The 15,744-nt window shown below is 34.5% G+C and overlaps 2 long non-coding RNA genes across 12 annotated transcripts in view; one reads left to right on the forward strand and one right to left on the reverse strand.

Moving 5' to 3' along the window:
- LOC106016054 (uncharacterized) overlaps positions 1-15,744 on the reverse strand; it is a 270,464-nt gene that overhangs the window by 145,713 nt on the left and 109,007 nt on the right. The gene's annotated exons all lie outside the window — the stretch shown is intronic.
- The window catches only part of LOC119716961 (uncharacterized), a 58,480-nt gene continuing 48,846 nt past the window's right edge, over positions 6,111-15,744 (forward strand). The window contains exon 1 of the long non-coding RNA XR_005265842.2: positions 6,111-6,279. This is a non-coding gene — a long non-coding RNA (uncharacterized lncRNA). The remainder of the gene's footprint in view (positions 6,280-15,744) is intronic.

Genomic DNA, 15,744 nt, shown 5'->3' on the forward strand with positions numbered 1-15,744 from the left:
TCAAACAAGACTTTAGTGGAGTAAGAGAAAAAATAATTTACATAAACCACCTACTTTTGTTTCCTTAAGATGAGAGAATAAATATATGCAAATAGAAGTTCTATCTGTTCCAGGAAATAGCTGTGATTCACAGCTGATTGCCAAACTCACATTTATCAGAGCAGCATGAATCAAAGCAGGTTGTTTCATCTTGCTTTCACTGAATTTTGGTTAAGACTTTATTTTCTGTTGTCATAGAAACATGTGCAGAGTAAATTAAAGCAGATAAAGCATTGCTGCCAAAATAAAAAATCCTATTCAGGCTGTGCTGATTAATGCTTTCTGATATACTTAGGAAAGTGTGGCACCATATACAATTATACAATTTGGTACTATTGAAAAGTATTGAAAGGTACTTTCTGATACTAAAGCTTTGCACAATCACATGTCCAGCTACAGTTTAGTGAAATGTTTATTACTATTCCTAGAATTCAACAAGTCATCTTTTTAGCATATTTCAACATTTGCAATTGCTTCAAATGCACCATCTAGAGAGGAAAGTAAGAATAAGAGTAACCAAAAAACACATACACACAAAAAAAAAATCCTCAAAACCTCAGAGAGAAATTGAAAGAAAAAGAGTGAAAGAAAGAAACAAAGACTGAAAGGAAGAAGTACAAGCTCATTGAATCTATTTATAAATTACAGCATCTTTGTATGTGAAGCTTCTTCCTTTCTCTTACAATCTTTTCAGAAAAGGTCAAGTAACCTTCTAACTTTCCTATTATAAAAAGACCCCTGACTCCCTTTCCTCACAGCAAGTTCTTACTTTGACTTGTGAAAAATTGAAGGGTATATATATATATCCACATACATGGCTGTCAAAAAAAGGTGAAGGTAGGAACACCCAAAGTACAGTTGTGGCACAGAAAAACTGTCCTGCTGTGCTAGATCTCTCCTGAAAGCTGTTACAAGCTGGATTATCCCACATCCAACTAAAGTACAGTGTTAGAAATCCTCTTTCCCAAATGATGAGCAGTGAAATAAGTTAGCCCATAAGCATATGCAGTACCCTTTAGCAAAGTCCCTAAAGATTTATGGTTTGTCCACCTGTCTATCCACAACATAATCTTCTTTTCAGACCTCCAGTAGGGACAACCCTTACCACTTTTCTTCTGTATCCATCGGGGTCGCTCAGTACAAGAGCAAGCTGTGACAGGAAGGATTGCTACTTGCAGAACTGGGTAGGATGAAAAACAGAGGCTGAACATTGGGTGAGCAGCATGAGAAGCAAAAGCCTCAGTGTGCTGGTAAGGATATGGTGAGGACAGCCATGCATCTTGTGCCAAGTGCTCTGTCCCCTGCCTCTGGAAGGCAGTCTCGGCTACAGTCTCTACTACGGCCATCTCCAGTGAAAGAATCCCAGTAAGCTTTAACCCACCCTACCATTGGCAGTTCTAGGTGTATTTCTGTAGTATCCCCTAGTGGGATCACTAATAATTTTTATGTGGTACAATTATGTTACATAATTTTCACGTGGTACAATTGTTAATTATGGATATGGATATGGAACTGACATTTCCTCTGAGAAAGATCTCTGCTGATACCAGCAATAGAGGATCTCCACTTTGTTTTCTCTCACTGACTTCAAGAGCAATTTCTGAGTCCTATATCAATACATTATCTTTGTACTGGAAATTTGAGAATTTATATAGTGTCTGACATATTATCAGTGGACTACCATCTAACATATCCTGGAAAATGCTACAACTTGGAGCAGGTGCAACCTGATCAAAGGTGAAGGTGGCATGAGGATGTCATGATGTGGGCTATGCTGTGCAGGACAGCGAGAGACTCATTTGCTTCCAGACTTGAGCCATCACAACTGAATGTGGGGTTACCCTGGATGATAAGATAGTGGGGGGAAAGACTTCTTCAGGGTCTCACTTTTGGCATGAAGTGTCACACTCTTCAGGTGTGACACTTCATTAGTAATAGAGAATTGATATGACATTAAGAACACTACCCAAGTAAATCCTTGGGAATGCACAGTGTAAGCAGAAGAAAACAAGGCAGCTGCTGTTTGATTCCCTAAAGACGAATACAGTCAATAAGGCCGTGCCCTCTTCACTGCAGTCTCTTGTTTAAATCCAGAAAATAGGAGTTTGAAGCTGGAATTTTTGCTCACCATTTTCAATGGAACATTAGATAGATGAGTCATGCAACTTTATATACAGGCAATGCTATATTTCCCAGGTCAGAAGACCTTGATCAGTAACACATCACACTTCACAAGAGCACATGAACTCTTGAAATCAGATAAGAAAGTAACCTCAGCTGAGAAATTTTCAGATTCCCGAATTAAGATCATCTGTACACCAAACAGTCATGCAAAAATAATCAAACCTTAAATATTATTTTGCTAACTAAGTGGAAAAAAAATATCTATATTATTTCTAGGTTATTCCAAACATTTACATTGACTGCTGTATAATATTTATATGGATAGAACTAGACACAATATAGTTAGTATTTTTAAATTGTACAATATAACAGTAAAAAACAGCCTCTGATCAGTATAAGAATCTTCTTGTAATACTGAAAATGCACATGTAAAGTGAAGGTGATTTATTAAAATGGGAATCTATTAAATCATATGTAGCATGAATTAAAACTTACTAAATATATTAGGTCCAGATCAAAACCCATGTTTTCTTACGTGTCATACTGTTGCTGAAATTGAGATATAGAAGGTATGTCTGAAAGATAATTATTAACTTTTCTCTTTTTTTAATTTAAAAAAAAAAAAACAAATAAATAAATAAAGCAAAACTCTGCTGCTTAGTGAAGACTCTAGATACAAAGTTCTCACCAGAAGGGTACTACTATGTAGAGGAAGGAGTTGATGGAATTGCTAGGAATCATAATTACAGGATGCTAATAGCATTTTAATTATCCATATTTAATTGAGGAGATTGAATTCTGATTTGCATATCAATGGCAGAGATCCTTATAATTATATACCCTTCACATGTATTTCCACAATAGACTGTGTTCGCAACAAATACAAATGAAAGCATTTCAGATAGAATAATGCAAATGTTGACACTTGCAACTTACTAGTGAGGTTTTGTCATTGCTGATCTGAAGTTGGCCAGTTGCTCCTAACACTGGTTTTAAATTTCACAGAGGAATTCTGAGGGTATTTTTGGTTTCTCAGAAGAACAGAGGCATCACAAACTTAGTTTTTAGTTGTTTGTTAACTCAGAAAGGAATGTAGCCTCACTGTCTTACTGACTGGAATTTGAAGTCTGACCATGACAGACACCAGATGCAGGCAGTCCCTGGGAAAAAAAAAAAAAAAAAAAAAAAAAAGACCGACAATTGCTACTATCCTATGGCCTGGTTGTCCTGTAAGTTAATATGTTGTGTGCTAGCAGAATAGACCTCTGAATTTTTATTTATTTATTTTCAGGCTGGAACCATTATGCCACTAAACAGACAATATTACATTCTAGCTCTCAGACTTTGTGGAGGACTAAAATTTTGTTTAAATTTTATTATTTTTAATAATGCCTGTCTCACATTCATTTCAACTAGTAATTATTTGTAATATTTTTGCAGTGAATGCCAGGTGTGATTTGGATCCTATAAGCACATTTCACCCATATAAGCTTAATATACTTAGTGCTATAACTACTCTTTGTGAAGACTAGTGAATATAAAAATGAAATGCAAAATTAATGTATTACCTCTTTCCTATGAATTTCTGACATGCTTGAAGTGACCACAAGAAAGTTTCTTTTATAATTTCAACAGACAAAAAGATTTAACTTTATACTAGAATACATAAAAATTTGAGAGTATATATAAATTAGCTGATTCTATTTTCAATTTAATGGGCAAATGAAAAAATCATGACCATGTGTAATTTGACATCCTGATACTCCTCTGCTAAGAAAAATAATAATATTTAAAACTCACTATGAAATAGTATTTGTGTATATTAACTAAAAGTAAAAACAAGGCTACTCTGGCCTGAGAGATGGTGAGGGACACTTTCAGAGATCCTGTTATTCACTTTTCAAACGATTTAAATAATAGAGCTAGTTAATCAATTCAACTTACTATTAAGTTTCTACTGATATAGAAATTAAGTGAAACTAAAGAAGAAACAAAAAAATGTACTGTTGTAGGAAAAGATTTCTTAATATAATTAATAAAAATTATATACATTAAAACCACTGCATGTCATTTACTTTGGATCCACTAGTGCTGAAACATGATTTGCAAGCTCTATAACGTAAGACCTCTAGAGTATTTTGGTTTTTAAGCATTTCATTTTAAAACCATTTGAAAAATAAAAATGCTATTGAAAATGCTAGAGAGGAATATTTACAATAATCTTTAACACTACCTAGAATAAGCACATTTTTGAACTTTTCAGGCAGCTGTAGTGATTACCATATAGCACCTGAATGTAACTATATGCTACATGGTTGTTGCACAGTTGGCAGCAAATAGCAAATGCTGACACTTTATCACCACCTCTTGGTATAAATCCCAACTGATAAATCCTTCTAATAGATTTATTTAATTATATATATATATATATATACACACATATCATAGAATCATAGAATCATAGAATATCCTGAGTTGGAAGGGACCCTTAAGGATCATCAAGTCCAACTCTTGACACCGCACAGGTCTACCCAAAAGTTCAGACCATGTGACTAAGTGCACATATATACATATATGTATATATACATATATACATATACATATACATATATATATATATATGTATATGTATATATGTATATATATACATGTATATATATATATATGTATATATATGTATATATATATATATATATATATATATATATATAAAACCCTTAAGGATGCAATAAAGTTGTTTAATGAAAATTTCTGAAAATGCATAATCTACTTAATATCAAATACTATACTCAATTTTTAAACTGGCATTTTTCCTGTAATCTACATAAGACAGAGTACAAATTTGCTTTTAGCTTCTAAGATAGTTTGAATGCCTTTTCAACTCACTCTGACAGATTTCTGAGCCAGATGGATGTGGATCAAGAATGTATAAACATATGGCAGAAAGGGTAACCAATATCCTTCTAGCTGTGTATAAAGATTCATTTCAAAAATATATATCCAGGGTTATTAATAGTCTGTCTTGTAAGTCTCATATTTTAAAGAGGTTAAGTTTTAGAGAAGTGTAATTTATTTCATTTTTCTTCAGTGAAGTACCATCACAACAGCCTGATAACTGCCCAGAATGATTTCAATGCTTAGCTACAACCTTTTGGGCAGTGCAACATAACCAACTCATCCTGCATCACTGCATACTCTGTCATTCTCAAGTAATCAAGAGGTATTATTTCACCCACCCTTTTTCACTATCACTCAGTGACGTCAATTAACACTAGAAATAAAGGGCTTTGGTTTGCTTTAACTTGCATATGTGCAAATGATGACATATTTGACGCGAGTCAATACATACGTTAGCTAGACTACGTGTAAATGAAACCAGGAGGCAGTGCCTTCATACTGCTTTTGGAGACCTCCAAATATAATATAAGACAGTGAGGTAAGAAATTCTTCCTGATATCCGAATTAAATCTCCTGTAGCACAACCTAAGGCCATTTCTGCCCCTTGCCTATTGGAGGGTCCTGCTTTCTCCTTCCCTGCTATTCCTCACTGAACTACATATTTGCAGATGGGTATGTAATTAACACACCCAAGCCAACTTTAATCTAAAGAATCCAGCTTTGAAACAGAGGGTCAGCATTTTAGACAGATGTCTGCACAGGCATCCAGGGAGATGAATGAGCTTTTGAAGAATAGGTGACATCCCATGCTGTTCTGGTTTAACTAAAATTGATGAGCAATCACACCTCCTAAACATGGCACAGATAAAGTCAACTGGACCCAAAGGACCCAAATGATCCTTCAGAAAAAACGATAGAGAAAAAAGATCTAATATGGTTGTACTTGATCCCATTTCTCATCCATGGAAAATTCCACTTCTTTCTGAAGTGCTGAAGTGGTCAAGTGGCATTCAGCTACCCTCTTCACCACTGATGAGTATACGAGGTGGTGCAATTAGTCTGTCATACTGTTCTGTGTTCACAGCAAGCTCTCAGAGCACTGAGAGCTCCAATAGCCCAGATTCCAATAAAATAGAAGGAAAATGAGAAATAAAATGAGCTGAGAAGATGAGGAAAGCAAAACCTATACCCTGCTCAACTCTAGCACTGCAGACATGGGTATGTTTCCTCACACTTTTGTTGTATGCTTGTAAATGGCAGTATTTAAAAATAACATTACTTCTACAGTTTTGCTGTAACTACAACTTCATTCCTCTGAAGTTTCCTTGTTGATGTAACTGGCTACTTTGAAAACGCAGTTCCCTCCAGGATGGCATTTTGAGGAATGGAATATAACTGAGCCAAATATGGTTCTAGCATATGATGTTAACTTAAACCCTTTTGGGGCTGTGTATTAGTAATGTTTATGGGAAAACTACTTTAAGCTGTTGTAACCATCAGGCTTTAAAAATGATGTTGAAACATGAGTATGTTTTTTTTGTTCCTTATTTCCTATAATGTGACTATGACTAGGATTAACATTTTAAAGTTTTCATTGCAATGTACAAACAAGATACGTAAGGGTGAACATTCACATTTTCTTTCCAGTATTATGATAAAAAGGCAAGTATCCAAGTGTACAGAATAACAATTTGCTAGAAGTTAATTACACGTTACTCATTTTTTCCTAATTAACTTGATTCTACAAAGCACAGTATCATGCATGTGCTACAGATGTTTTTTCCAAAGTCATAAGATAAATCTTAAGTTTAGACATTTATACTAATAGCTCATATGACTCCATGAAACAGGATAATTTATTCATATGATTACTGGTACATTAAGCAGGATTTGCATGCATACAGTAGGTAACCCCACAGAGAAGATTTAATATATTGAAAGGGAGTCTAGACATTTTCAAAAAGAATTTACTAGAAAAAATAATAAAAAGAAGTAATTATTTGATCACCTGATTAAAAGATACGTGAATTCAGACTTTTCCTTTCTTATTTTCATAAAAATTTATAATTAAATGTGTAACGTTTTATGTGATAAAATGATAGGCAGTTGTAGTGTTGCAAGTTTTTTTCACATGCATAGCAAAAGAATAAAAGTGTTAAAGAATCTGGCAAATAGTCTAGGATAACAGGGCTGAAGTGTCTTCTTGAACATCTTATCTTGACATGGCTGTGTTAAAAGTTGATTCTTACTCATGTCAGGGTATAGAAAACTGCATATTTTTTTTTAGTAAACCACTTTTTTCTTACTAATTGTAAACAGGATGGTCTTAAAAGTTTCTCACTTAGACAGAATATTAGGCTGTGATCCTTGCCAAATCTACCATTTATGCAAGCAGTCCTTCAAAGTCAGCAGCCTAGGTCTTATGCCCTATATAACTGTCCGAAACACATAATTAAAAAAAAAAAATCCTTTCTAACTTCTATGAGTGGAATTTTCAATATATGTATATATGACATTGTCATATGTATATATGACACTGAATTTTCAATATATGTATATAACTTCATGCATATGAAATATCTAGAACCACATAATTTTACACTCCCTGTCCATTTGTACTAATGTCATTAGATATATACATATGTGTGTGTGTATATATATACATATATATATATATATATACATATATATATATATATATATATATATTCTTTCCTGAAGCCATCCTAAACCAGTTTTGAATTAGAGTTAATATTTACAGGACACACTATATCTGCTGTCAATCAGAAAAATCTGATTACAGGAAATATCATAAATAAAGTCCAATCTACCACATCCAGAGGCAGTCTCATTTAGCATAGGAAATATCTGAACCCTCTCATAACACAGGCCTGGAAAGCAACTTAACAGCTATTTCTCCTTCCACCCTATAGCAAATTTAAGACAAGTTAAGCAAAACAAGAAATCCTCCAAATAGGTTTTGAAATCCTCTAAATAACACAGGTCAAACTGACTGCAGGACCAGTGCTTCAGTTTTGTATCTAAAGTCAGGGTGTCAGCATCCTCCCATCAGAGCCTGAAGAGCACACCTAGGAGACGAGACAAGGCAAAGTGCTTTTTCCTATGTACTGCAGCCCTGACTACAAAGATGAGTGAGCAAATCAGGGATCTTTGCCATCATTTTTTAATCTGCCAAGAATTTCTGCATTCTTGTCTCTATGCTAAAACTGAACTAAACGGATCTGTATTTCCCCCTCCTCATTCACTTGTATGCGAACTTCTGTAATTTGATTGGGAGTGGTGGGGATCATGTATTGAGTACTCTGTGAGACTTATATCTTTATTTGTCTTTTGAAAGACAAAACATATATATATTAATGTTATATATATATATATTATATATATATAACATTATATATATATATATATTAGAAGACAGAGTTGCTAAATGTGAAGGGAATTTGAAAAAGAGGAAATCCAGAATCATCTGGTGACCTTCATGTCCGCAGGATTAGCAGAGATAGTACCGTACTATACATATAGGATTAAAATTGTAAATGCACTTTCTTGCCCATCAGCTAACTTATGAATGCAACAGTAAAATAGACAGACCCTGGTAATATGTCACTACTTCTGTCCATGATAAAGACTCAAAGTAAAGTGAGAAAACAAACAGAAGCACTCGGGAAGCCTAAATAATGTTTTTCATGGGGAGAGCATCTGGTAATAAACAGCTTTTTGTTATAAAACAATTGCAGTATCCTCACCATATTTTTTTTTTTTAATTATTATTATTATTATTATTTTCTTACTTATCTTTCTGTAGAAACTAAATGTAGACAAAGTATTAGTCCCATAAAAACAAGGGAGACATTATTATAAATCGATATTCTTTGCTTAATTTTCAGGGCACTTAAATTTCCACTATCAGGTTGGAGTGTTTGCTAGCCCACCTGCAACTTAGTATATAACAAAAATATAGTATACAGCTTAGCACACAACAAAAATACAGCACCACTACACAAATGCAAAATGACATGTTATTCAACAGAATGCCTCTATGTAACCTACATGAGCTTTTTGCTACCTTTTCTTGTGCCAGCGATATTGCCAGTGGTCTCTGGCACACAGCACATATGCTCCTATTATATTGTGCATGTTTATTTTTCAAGTGAGTTCTCAATGCAGATGTTCAAATAATCTGCAATGTTCCCATAGAGACTGCAGGTTAAATTGGTGCCTTCCATTTGAGCCCACGAAGGGGAAGTCCTACTTCACATGTAACAACTGATGGTTAAAAACATTTGTACCACCTCTTCTTCTCTTCTCTCAGTGAATACTGAATCTTATTTTATTTTTTAATTCTCTAGTAATGAAAATACAAGGGGTTAAAAAAAAAAAATCAACATCTAGATAAGCTGAAAAGGTGAAAAACCCATAGTGTGAAGAACCCATCATTGCTCCTTTAATGAAATGGCTTGTGGATGGAAAATAATGATTTGTTAAGGTAAACAGCAGATCTGCGTGAGGCAGTAGTCAAACTCAAATGCTAGGAGTTACTAAGAAAGAAAATAACAAAATAATCCATCATAAACAATTGTAAAAAATATATAATGCTTCTAACCTCTTTAAAATTATACAAAACTCTTATCCCCTCACCTCAAAAAGAATATAGAAGAACTGTAAAAAGTCAAGCAAAGTAACATTTTCCATAAGAACCACTGAGTAGGATAAGACTGTTCAGCTCAAAGAAAAAGAGCAGTTAGAAGCTTGCAAAATCACAACCTGCATGGAAATGGTACAGCGGTAACTGCTTCTGTCTGCACAAGTACAGAGAACGCACAACGCAAACAGGTTGAAACAAACCAAAGGATGGGCTTCAATGTACAGAGCTATACTACACTGTGCATCTCCTAGTCAGAAGACACAGTGGATGCAAAAGGTTTTGCAGTTTATAGGGAAGAACATGCAAGGAGAAATATTAAAGGTTATTAAACAGAAAACGATATTGATACTAGACTCATAAATACAAAAAATGTATCAAGCTTAAGAAATCTTGTGAACGAAGGTATAGTCAGAGAGCAGAAGAATACCTTGAGAAAGTACCATATCTTCTTATACTGATTGTATTCCTCTTCAGGCATAAGCATATGACCACTTCAGGTCAGGATGTCATGCTACTTATACCCCTGGTCAGTAAAGTTGTTTTCATGTTCAGGGGCCAGTTTTGATTAAATTTATAGAGGAAAAAATTCTCCCTACAAGGTGCAATTATAAAACTAAACTAGGAGACAGAAAAAGACCTAATAAAGTAGAAAAATATATATCCTGGTGCCTAGTACAGTTAAGCCTCGTCTCTGCTGTCTTGTCATTTATAAGCAGCAAGTAGAAAATTATCTGTTCTCTGTACTTAAACATTCCTTTCACCAGGGAGAGTGACTCAAGATCTCAGAAGATTCCAGTGACAGTTTTAACTAGCTACACTGACAAGTCTGCCTTTTGGTGACCAGTACAGATAAAAACCAAGCAATTACCCCAAGAGATACAGCAAGGCACCTGCCAGACATTTGATGGTCAGAACATTCAAACAGGAGCCAAGAGAATATTAGCTGAGATTTAGACACTGACATCACCTGTGTTTTGGTGGGGTATGAATAATGCAAGAGCTAGGCAGATGAGCTAATGTGATGCTACATCTGAAATACTTTGCTGCACTGAGACATGAATAGCACTGCCTGGCTGCTGGATTTATGTTGGGTTGCATTCAAGCACTCAGGAGACAGGGATAAAACTGGCATGGAGGTACTCAGAATTTTTCACATTCCATACGTATTTCCAGACTACTAGACTGTTTACAGACTCACTTATCTGACTCTAGTGTGAAAAATTTTGACAGGTCTTGGGTTATTTCAGTACAGATCTGTGTTTTCCTTTGAAGCTTTGGGGACTGGTTCCTGTTTAGAAGTTTTGCCATTTTGATAGTTCATAATGTGCTACACCTACACCTTTTTTTATGGACTGTCATACTCACAAGGAGGAGCTCACCTCTGTTTCTGAGGATGTCAAAATATGCATGAACAACAACAGATCAAAAATTAATCTGCAAACACACACACATGGACACAGATACCCTCTAAGTAACATCTTTCCTTTCTTGATTGTAGATATATGATGCTCATCTAATACACAAATAGATATGCTACCATTGACAGTTATGAAAGGCATTCTTGCCAAAAATGAAATTGAAATACATATATTTGCAGATTTTTTTTTATTTAATTAAACAAATGGAACAGTTGTCACAAAAGTATTTTGCTAGAGACTTCTAACAGATAACTATCTGCTAACTTAACAGATAAATTCTCACATTTACTAGCACTGTGGGGTTGCGTTTCATATTACAGCTCATTTTGGTAGATCTTTGTTCTAGGTCCTTTTGAGGTCTGTGTTACTGTCAAGAGCCAAGAGCTTTGACAGCTGTTGCCAGCTCTGGGTGGTTTGTTTAGAACAATAAGGGAGTCGCTTAGCAACATCACATCACACATTTGGTACCCTACAGTATCTCACATTCCTAACTACTCTGCACATCCTCATGACTTAAAGGGCCACTGTCAAGTTAATAACCATACACAAAAAGTGTACTTACATCTCTGTCCCCCATAATGAGATATATGAGGTGAGAGAAGAAAAATGGAACTTATTTAAAAACTACTTGCACTTTCTTTGCAGCAGTATTTAACTTTTATCCCAAATCAGCAATATCTGTTTTCAGCTGTGGTAAAGCTGATGTTTGGCTTAACAGCAATTTAGTAAAAACCAAACCTTCTCAAACAGTTATTTAAAAATACATATATATTTCTCTGTGTACATACAATTCCTGTCACATACATAATCTCCATTTTCAAACTCTGGATAAAATACTAATTTATGATCAAATTATTGGGTTATATGTATGATTTCTTGCTTTCTGGAGACATTCAAGTCATCAAGGCTGTGAGAAAGCTTATGAAACTTGTAGGACTTTCAGACTTCTCAGTCCATAGATGGTTTAGTGTCCTTGTTTTAATGATCAGCAGGCCTAATGTGTGAAGAAGGCTCAACCTGGTCTAATATACCAGACATAGGAAATATTTCTGCTACAGCCATGCAGAAATAAAGACTTACGATACTTTTAAATTGCTATACCTTTAAGAATGGTAGGATAAGTGAGATATCAACACTCTTTCCTATTTGAAAAGTTCTGAAAAACTTGAATTTAGATATATTGGGGGTGTGGGGGGAGGGAGGCTGTGTACTTTTAATGAAATTTTAAAATTAGGTTTATAATATTTTGGCATTGAACAAATGATTATAACTATAACGCATGTGACTTCAAAATGTCTCATTGAAAATTAAGTAGTAAACCAACATGAATATCTTTACTATGAAGCATTCTTTCATCTGAGTTGCTTTAAGCAATTCATTTCATACAGTGTCACTTCTCTGGCTCCACTTATTCACTGTTGTTATATGATTTACACTTCTTTCTCCTTTAAAAATTGATCCATTTTCCTCTTTATCTTATACTCTCTTGCACTTCCATTAATAAAAAATGATGGGCAGATGTGCATTATAATTTTAATATAAATTCAATGCTTGCCTAACTTTGTTTTTATTGAAGTCAGTACTGAAGCATACTGGTTATAATTGCAGCAAAGCTGAAGCTAGTACTGTTTTGGAAACATCTCTCTAAAATAAGCAGCATTTCTTTTCTTGGAGGCTGTTCACAGCTATTCAGTATCACATTAAGTCACAACACATCATTATAATCCAGATTCCTCTCATTTTAAATACATTATCCAAGACATTCAAGGACTTTCCTCAAAACAGGAACCCAGCTGAAACTTACATGTATGACTTCCTGCAATCAGCTTTCTTTTCAATTAATTAAAAAAGCCTTAAAAATCGCCTGTTATTGCTAGGAAACAGTTCTAAGAGTACGTCTTTGAATGAAATCCAGAACAGAAGCATGAAAGGGGTATTATTAAAGTATTAAGAAAATCAAAAAAGAATAAGGAGGAAGAAACTCATTAAAAGAAGTGAGGAAGACAGCTCTACTATAGGGAGAGACAAAACAAGGTAAATGAAAGAAAGAAAAAAAAAAAACGATAAAAATTATGGAAGATTTGAAGCGTCATCGTAACCACCACCACATCTAGCTTTTTCTAGCACTCATGGTTATGCTTTTTTGTTTTTGAATTTACCTGCTGTGCAGTAGAGGGTAAAATTATACAGGATAACCTTCAAAGATTATAAACACACTGCCAGGTATGTTAAAGTACTTTTTTCTCTTTTGTCATCCACTGTTACACAGTGAAAGCTCTTAATGCATTAGTTGTAAAATTTTCATTTGCATCCAACAGAGAATTCAAAGAGACATACAAGCAATGTAAAATAATGCAAATGCATATGGAAATCGATTGCAGCCCTTGGGCAACTGGAGGGTTGCCAGTACAACATTCAGTCTGTTACTGTTCAGCACTCAAAGTTATGGAAGTTATAGAGACCCTCTCAAAATAATAAATACAAAAAAAATGGTTCCAGAGGTTTGTAGTCTTTGGCTATGATTTGGGACCAACTGAATCAAAAGGTATAGCTACACAAGCACATTGTTTACTGGTAAACTAAGAAACATATGTCTCTCTGAGCATGCATAAGAAATACCCTACTTTCACTAGTGGATGCTTTGTGCCACTTCCATGGCTTTTTCGTGAGCTACAGCCTGAGTGTCTGAGCTAGATTTCTGCATTTTTGTTACAGTTAAAATTATAAAGATAACAATTTTTCTTAATGATGATTCAAAGTATTTTTGAATTCAAAGTACTTTGAATCATCATTATCAGACTGTGGTATTTTTTCTATACATTGTATGCAACTTTAGGTACTGGTTTTGCAAAGTTATAACAATTGCCAAAACATAGACACAGTAAAAGAAAGGAAGAGGCTTGTTGTCACTCCTGTGTTTCAAAGTCCCAGTCACTTGTTCAAATGATTTAATAGCAATGCATTGGCTAGTAATGTTTTTTGTTCATTCATTTGTCTGTTTTTTGTTTTAATAATAATTAACATGAGAACATAAAATGGTATTTCCTAGAACCACTGACAAAGAATAAGCCAAGATTAATGAGAAAGAGGACCGAGAAAATAGAATGAAGCACTGTTTGGCTTTCTTAAATACCTTTCCCACATCAGATGTCTGGAAAGTGAGAATTAATACTACTAAGGAGGAATATTCATAGTTTGATGGAATCTCTCCCAGAAATAGTAGCTGTGTTCCTCATCCTTACTATGAAACCAGAAAGCCCATATCTTCCTTCAGATATGCGTTTTGTATCTGTCTCTTTCCTCTTCACCCCTGCCTTTTGTCAGTACTAGATCTCTCGTCTTTAGGGCAACAGAGCTCTACTTAGTATTGTAGTGAAGGCTGCTGGGATACATAGAGTTACACAATCGATCCCTCTATAAGTAATATCAGTATGAGGAAAATGTCAAGATTCAATCTTTCATCATATGGCATAGCTGAAGAATAAAGAAGAATAAAGATTATTCCTGATTCAAATAGGATTCTGTTCAGTCTCTGGCCATCCACTTCTTGTATTTCCTCATTTCAACCTGCAGCAGAGGAATTCATTACAAGTATAAAAACTATCAATTTGAATATTTCAAATACTCAGATTATTCAAAAACAAAAAAAAAAAAAAAAAAAAAAAAAAAGGAAGATATCAGAGCACTTCTATTGGAAGGAGTTGGTAAAAATCCCAGCAAATTCTTTACGATTTTTGAAAACAAGCCAAACTTAACCCCAAACCCTAAGGCTTGCTCTGCATTTTGGTTCATCCCATAATGATTATGTCAAAAAGTGTACTCATGTCTAAGGTAAGAATTTTCTGTGTAATCTCCACTAAAGAAAAAAGAAAGCTTCCTTTCAGTTTTAACCACAGACCAAACGCTCGTGAAGCTTAGAGTACATCTTGGCTGAAATGACAGTGAGAAGAGGGGAAAAAGGTTTTCAAAGGGAACCTGAAGAAAGAAAGATAGAAAAAAGAAAGTATTCATCCTGGCACATCAAATTTCATTAAATTTCTTCCCCTCCTTAATTCTTTTTCATGAAGAGTAACTGGAAGCTATTAATGTGATTAGCCATCAGAAAATAAGTGATTGCTAAAAAAATTGTTGTCAATCTGTTTTTTTTTCCAATCGTGATCAAGTTCTGCAAAGAATATCCAAGCTTCTTAAATGTTTCAATGGCACTATTAGATTGTTGATCTGAAAATAAATGCCATCTCTCTCTTTCTTGCACTCTCACTGTGTGATACTGATTCTTAGAACCAGTAAAGTTTCAGAAACGACTGCTGTTAGCAACATCACATGGAAGAGAACCGTGATTAAAGTTCAGAAGTCTTGCCTTACATTTATGGGTATTCATTAAAAAAAACTGTCTGCTTTGTACCCAGACTCATACTCTCAATCCATTTAATGACTGGAGGAATTTGGATCTGGACATGTGGTTCAAAGCAATCTCACTTTAACAGGTAATTACAGTTACAGCAATGCAGCAAAATAAGGCCAAAATGAATACAAGATAGTAATATACACCTACAAATATAGATGCAGTAAAGTATGTCGTTGCTATCTTTCACAATT

The sequence above is a fragment of the Anas platyrhynchos genome, chromosome 4 (assembly GCF_047663525.1).
Source record: "Anas platyrhynchos isolate ZD024472 breed Pekin duck chromosome 4, IASCAAS_PekinDuck_T2T, whole genome shotgun sequence".
Lineage (NCBI taxonomy): Eukaryota > Metazoa > Chordata > Aves > Anseriformes > Anatidae > Anas > Anas platyrhynchos.